This window comes from Rattus norvegicus, chromosome 10 (assembly GCF_021556685.1).
Source record: "Rattus norvegicus strain SHRSP/BbbUtx chromosome 10, alternate assembly SHRSP_T2T, whole genome shotgun sequence".
Classification (NCBI taxonomy): Eukaryota; Metazoa; Chordata; class Mammalia; order Rodentia; family Muridae; genus Rattus; species Rattus norvegicus.
Genome location: NC_141543.1, coordinates 76,016,230 through 76,023,618, shown reverse-complemented (window position 1 = coordinate 76,023,618; position 7,389 = coordinate 76,016,230). Strand labels below are relative to the sequence as shown.

Below are 7,389 nucleotides of genomic sequence, written 5' to 3'. Positions count from 1 at the left end.
TCTCTGCAGGGAAACTGGCTGATCTCAAAAACCGGGAAAACTCTCTTCCAGTCCTAGTCCGACTGTGCTGTCTCCACTCAGGCTGTTATTCCTTCAGAACAGAGAGTTTTGAATGCAAAAGCAAGGGACAATCTACTTGTTTCTTTCACTTAAAACATAGCTGTATGTTTTCACATAGAACCAGGCTGGGGTTGGATGTGAGTTCAAGGCCTGGAGCCTATTATATAGGTCAGGCTGGCCTTGAACTCAGAGATCTGCTTGCCTCTACCTCTTGAATGCTTGGAATAAAGTCGCGTGCCACTGCATGTGCCACCATGTCCAGCTCCTCTAAAGTAAATTTTTATGATACACCGAAATATTTCCAAAGCCCTTCACATACATTAGAATGGCTATAATATTTTTTTCAAACATGGGAAATAACTGGCACTGGCCAGGATGTGGAGAGCCTGGGACCCTCCTGCACAGCCTGTGTGGTGAGAAAGTGGGTGCACATGCACGGAAAATATTTTGGCAGTTCTTCAAAAAGTTACATATGAAATTACCATATGCCCCAGCTTCTGAGTACATCCCCCGGACAACTGAAAGTAGGGGTGCAAACAGATCATTGCATTTTTTTTTTTTTTTTTTTTTTTTTTTTTGCTTATAGCAATGACAGTCTCACTTGCCAAAAGGTAGAATAACCTAGATGTTCACCAACATTGGAATGGGTAAACAGATGCATGGTATGTATACACAGTAGAATATTAGTAAGCCTTAAAGAAGAATCAGAGCCTTTCCGCCGGGGCAGCCATCTTCCAATAACTCGCCGAAATGACGAACACAAAAGGAAAGAGGAGGGGTACTCGGTATATGTTCTCTAGACCTTTTAGGAAACATGGAGTCGTTCCTTTGGCCACATACATGCTAATCTACAAGAAGGGTGATATTGTAGACATCAAGGGAATGGGCACTGTTCAAAAAGGAATGCCCCATAAGTGTTACCATGGCAAAACCGGAAGAGTCTACAATGTCACCCAGCATGCCGTGGGCATCATTGTAAACAAGCAAGTTAAAGGCAAGATTCTGGCCAAGAGGATCAATGTGCAGATTGAGCACATCAAGCACTCAAAGAGCAGAGACAGCTTCCTGAAGCGGGTGAAGGAGAACGATCAGAAGAAAAAGGAAGCCAAAGAGAAGGGCACCTGGGTTCAGCTGAAGCGCCAGCCTGCGCCACCCAGAGAAGCCCACTTTGTGAGGACTAACGGAAAGGAGCCTGAGCTGCTGGAGCCCATTCCATACGAATTCATGGCCTAATGTATACAAAGGAAATAAAGAACCTGGACTGCAAAGTCTTCTCCTTAAAAAAAAAAAAAAGAAGAAGAAGAAGAATCAGAGCTGGAGAGAATGGCTCAGTTATATGCTTACAGTGGAAACATAAGGACCCGAGTCTTCAGAACACACATTAAAAACCAAACTGACGGGGTTGGGGATTTAGCTCAGTGGTAGAGCGCTTGCTTAGCAAGCAAAAGGCCCTGGGTTCAGTCCCCAGCTCCGAAAAAAAAGAAAAAAAAAAAAAACCAAAAACAAACTGACAGTAAGAACAACGACTTGCTGCGGTAACACATGCTTTCAATCCCAGCACTGGGGAGCTCAACAGTCAGCAAGTCCCAATTACTTGGAAAGCTCCAGGCCAGTGAGACCTTCTGCCTCAGAAAATAAGGCTGACGTATTCCTGAGAATAATGCATGAGGTTGTTTTCTGGCCTCCAAGTGCATGGGCACGCATTGAGGTTCGAATACATTTACCCACATGAAATACACACACGCACACACACACACACACACACACACACACACACACACACACACACACACACACGCAAGAATGCAAGTCTGATGACTGTTATAACTTGAAACCATCTTAATAATAAGTCAGACATAAAAGCAGTACTGTTAAATAATTCTACTAAATATCTAGTTTGTTTTGCTTTGTTTGCTTGACATAGACTGCTCAGACTGGTCTTGAACCTGCCGGGTAGCAGAGAATGGCCTTTACCTGGTCTTCCCCTGCTTTATATCCCGTGTTGAGACTAAAGGCATGAGTCACCGTGGCCTGCTACACTAAGTGTCTAGAGTAGGCAGAGTCAGAGACAGAAAGTAGGAGAATGTGGAGTTAGAATGTTCAGAATTTTTATTAGTGTGATGATAAAAACCTGTAAACATACCCTGATAATGATTGTACAACACCGACCAGGTAATCTATGCTACTGCTGTAGGAATTACTTCATTCATGGGGCTTTCTTCTCCGTCTTAGACCATTCGGTTCCCAGATAAAAGCCACAAAGCCTTTATTTTTATGGTAAGCTTTTTAAAACCCTAGATCTGGGCAGAGATCTACCTTCTAAGCCACTAGCATCTACCTCCCTATCAATAACCCCGAGTTATAACTTGCCATCTGGGTCACTCTCAACTCTAACAGGCCAGTCCTTAAGGCCATGTTTTCATGACTCACCTACCCCATTATGTCTTTCCCCTTCTCTTCCTTTTCTTTCTTGATTCTCCTGTCTCAGACCCCAAGCCCGGTAACTAAAACTCTACCCATCTCTCTTCTGCCCAGCTGTAGGCATCTTTATTGACCAATCAGGGATAACTTGACGGGCAAGATTATACAGTGTCACTTAGTGTATGTGAGGACCTCCTCATCCCTGAGGCAACCAGAACTAGTATTTAGCATTACACTACATAGTTTGAAATTAAATCAATGATTTTAATTAAGGCGCAAGGTTTGCCCCCCCCCCCACTACAGAGTCTGGTAAATCTGTGAATTCATTCGTGGGTACAGAATTCAGCATTACAACACACAGCAATAGACCAAGCCTCAATAACTTGTCTGTTTAAAGATAGTGACCAGTGGCTCAGCAGGTAAAGGTGCTTAACACTCAAGCCTGCCAACCAGGCTTGGTTCAACCAAGTTCAATCCAGACTTGGTTCCCAAATGATCACATTTACTGTCATGGTTTCAAGATGCTTATGGAGGAAAAGATTTGCAAGGGCAGAGCAGACACAGCTGTGCAGACAGACCTGAAACATCTGGCTTGCTTTGTTTCTCTGAGTATGAACTCCAGAAACTCCAGAGATATGGGTCCACATACTGAGATTTAATTTATTTTAGAAATTTATTTTAGACCTTCTCAGCCCACCCCTCCTTCTTCTCTCCAGATGACACAGGATCAATGTTAAGAAACAAAAAGGGGCTGGAGAGATGACTCAGTGGTTCTCAGCCAAAGAAAACCCAGGTTTGAGTGCCCTTAGCTTTTAACCTTCACTGTCTGCTGTCTGTTGCTCACTGGCCAGTGTTTCTACCCCACACCAGGCAGTTCTTAACTCCCTCTAACTCTAGCTGCCTCAGGATGCAACAAAGGTACCAAAGGAGCTTCACTTACATACATACCCGGACCTTAAATGTCTGATCTTCCTGTGGTACCACCAATTTAAGCTTATCCCCGACTAGCTTAACAATGAATGAGACTCAGAGTACGGTTATTTGATTTGATTTTGACAATTTCTGGTGTGTGTGGGATTGGGGGGGGGTTAACCCCGGAGTGTGTGGTTGGGGGGTAACCCCTGATCTACTCTTCTAACTATGGATCTGGCCACCTCCCCAGCGATGTACCCCAGCGATGTGCTGTTTCTCCTGGCCACACGCTCATGGTCTTTCTCCACTCATGGCAGCTTTCTCCTCTCCTCTCCTCTCCTCTCCTTCTCCCTCTATCTCTCCTCATCTTCCCTCGTTCCTCTCTCTTCTCCACCCCCAACCAGGTAACTCACAGCCCACCTATCTCTAATCCCTTCAGTAATCGTCTGTAACCAACTTTAATTAAACAATAGTTTTAAATAGAGGAAGAAGATTTGTGCAACGAAAGCTTGTGAATGTGAGAACTCACTTGTAGGCCTTAGGGTACAGAATTTAGCACTGCAACCCCTAACAGCAGACCAACCTCAGCTTCTTCCCGCCTCTGCAGTGCCTGCATTGCAGGCATGTGCTGCCATGCCACATTTATTTGGTTCCTATCACATTTATGTGGTTCTGAGAACCACATACGCTAGATAAGGATTTGATCAAATGAGCTGCAGCCCTAGCCCAATAGGTCTTGATTAATAGAATGTTGTGGATAGTAATCAGGGAGAACTTAAAGAAGGAAAAGAAAATCTATGGACAGTGATTGCAAACATGTCCAGAAATTTTATTTTCTGTAGACCTGACTGAGTGTGAGAGGTGAGAATTAGACTTTTCCTATATGCAGCTTTCCTAAGTGGCTAGAACTTGCTCTGTGGTGTTTTGGAGTCCCATAGGTCACTGATGGTATAGCTTATATGGTGTGATGATGTGCGGTAGCATAGCTATGTCTTGAAAATTCTGTTTTAGGACCCATGCAGCCATTGCTCTGTGGTGGATCAGTCTTGACCTTGGTCTTTGGGAAAATACTTCAGATTTAGGACAAAAACGGTCCATACGACCATTTCAATATTCCCGTGTGTACCAGAGGCGAGGAGGACAGTGCAGGGCTGTAGTGGGAATAACTGTGAGGTCAGGGCAGGAGGATGTGATTTCAAGACCAGCATATGCTACAAAGCAATATCCTGACCCCATCAAAACATAGTAAGAGACAACAGCAGAAAGTTGTCCAGTTCAGGCTACCATACAGATGAGACTGCATCACCTTACTTTTTTCATTGACTTTACTATATTGGGGATCAAGCCTAAGGGCCCTCAGCCGCGAGGCAATCGCACTCCGCAATTGAGCTCATTCCTGTCTCCACTTAGATAGGTTTGTTCTGTTAAAATTTTAAGACAGAGTCTAAGTTGTTTGGGCTGTGATTGAGTTCCCTCTGTCGGTCTGGCAGGTCTGACTCTGTGACCCTCATACTGCCTCCTCAGTAGTTGGGATGATGGGCCTGTGCCGCCCATGCACCCTTCTCCTGAAGGAATTCACATGTTTATTAAACATAACATGAGACACAGAAGGGTCATTATGGAGTCTAAGGTGATAAGTTCCTAGCAACCTCAGGGGTCTGAAATGGAGTTTTTCTAGTTATCTATGATACTTGTATAATAAACCACTTCAACCTTAGTGATGGTAATACGTAGTGAGAGTTTTGGTTCCTTAAAAAAAAACATAGAAAAATTATAAGAATGTATTTTCATTTTAATCCCCAGTGTGGGATATGGGGTGGTTCACAGCAGCTGGTTACGATTTGCCTCATGCTCTAGCAGGGGTGTAATTTTGCCGGCTGTAGAGAGTTTTGGCAAGTGTGTGATGTTTGAAATTCTGAGGACTTTTCAGAGGGTACATAAATGCTAGAGGCCTGAGAGGTAGGGCTGTTGTTGTTGTTGGATTGCTGTTGGTTAAGTAGTTGTGTGAAAAGAAGAAACAAGAAGAAATTAGATATCCTGAGGGCAAAGATCAAACCTGTCCCAAGGAACTTGATCCACCACTCAGCAGGAAGTGGTCCAGGGATAATGCTGCCCCCTTCCCCTTTATCCTTTATTCTCTCCTATCTAGTGTTAGGTAGAGGGTTGAAAGGGAGGAGGAAGAGGCTTGGAGAAGGCTGGATGAAAAAGGAAACCACAAAGTAGCCAAAGGTCCAGCTACAGTAATATAAAAGTAACTTTTGTTCTCCTAATGTAACTGTTCTCTCTGAGGCTCACTGCTTCCCTCTGCTAGCCTAGGCCTAGTCCTGGAAGCTTCCAGCCTCCTTAAAATTTTATCTAGGCCTAGAATGTTTTCAGCCTCTGAGACTTAATGCTGAATAAGCTCACCTTCCTAGTTCTTTCTGATCTTTGGCTGTCAACTTTGGATGTTCTGACTTAAAACTCCTCTCCATGTTGACTGATTCAAATTGGCTTCTTTCTTAGCCTCTGATTTTTTTTTCTCTGTTTGGCCTTATATTAACTTTGGCAATATGTTCTCTCTTCAGTCTCTCTTTCTGTAAAACTCTCCCGGTAAAACTACTTCCTTCTCCCTCTCTGTGCTACTCTACTCTCCCTCTCAGCTCCAGTGAATTGCTCTCCACGAACTCTACTGTATTCCTGGGCTGTATTCTCCCTGTACTGTATGTCTCTCCCTTAAGTAGCTTCCCTTTCCTCTCTTCTGGTGAGCATAGACATAACCTATTCGGTTAACTCTTTCTCTGATTCATCACTTTTTCTGCCACTCAATTAGACATCTCTTTAAAACATGAGTGCTTCCTTCTACAAACTAACTTTTCCTTTATTGTTTGGGATTAAAGGTGAATACTAAGTGTCTATATTCCAGCCAGAGGAAATAAAGGTGTGTGCCAAGAGCACAACAGAGATACCTGTCCCAGCTTTGTGACGCTTGGGCCCTTATCTGGAAAATCAAGAGTGACTCAAATGAGTTAGAATTATCTGGAAGAGTTCAAACATCTAGCAGAGTTCAGAGACATAATTCAGTTGGTAAAATGTTTACCAATCATTCATAACAACCTAGGTTCAACCCCAGCATAAAGTAAATGGGGGTGTGGTGAATATATATATATATATATACACATATATATATACATATATATATATGTTCATATTCCAGCCTTGAGAAATTAGAATCAGGAGGATTAGAAATTTAAGGTCAGCCTAAGTGCCTTTAATCTTTAATCTCAGCACTTAGGAGGCTAAGGCAGGTAGATCTCTGAGTTTGAGGATAACCTGGTCTATAGAACAAGTTCCAGGATAGCCTGGGCTACCCAGAGAAACCTTGTCTTGAAAAGTTCCCCCCACCCCAGACAAATAAAAAGTTGCTCAAGGTCATCCCCTGCTACACAGCCAGGGTGAGATTGGTCTGGAGTGTCTAAGACCATTCCTCAGTTCAACAAAATAGCTGGTCATGACTAGCATGACTCTGGGACCATTGGCCAGTAGGGACACATAAAGCCTTCCATGTGGCCTGAGGGCTCTTTCAGGGTATGTTAACCTAACCGTAGTTGATTTTTTTTCACCTGGTGTCTGGGATCTAAGTAAATTTCCAGAGGACAAGGTACAGTCTATGTGGAGTCAAAAAAGATCTTAAATCAAGCAGCCTCTGCTCTACTGGACAGCATAGAAACAGCCCATCCAGTTTTACTTTTCATTATTTAATGTGTATGGGTGCTTTGCCTCCATGTATGTCTGTGCACCATGTGCATGTTTAGTGCCTGCAGAGGCCAGAAGAGGGCCTTGGATTCCCCTGGAAATGGCGTTACTGATGCCTGTGAGCTAACATGTAGGTGGTGGGGCTCAAACTTTGTTCTTCCAAAAAAGCAGTCAGTGCCCTTAGGCATCAAGCTTTCTCTCTAGGTCCTAACACATCCAATTTTAAGGCAAAAAATTCAGATGCTTTCTCTCTCTATGATGGGA

General features: G+C 43.6%; 1 pseudogene across 1 annotated transcript; it reads left to right on the top strand.

The window, feature by feature from the left end:
* Positions 1-769: 769 nt before the first annotated feature.
* On the top strand, positions 770-1,333 carry LOC134480843 (large ribosomal subunit protein eL21-like; annotated as a pseudogene). The gene has a single exon (XR_015631270.1). The product of XR_015631270.1 is annotated as a large ribosomal subunit protein eL21-like (transcript).
* Positions 1,334-7,389: the final 6,056 nt, after the last annotated feature.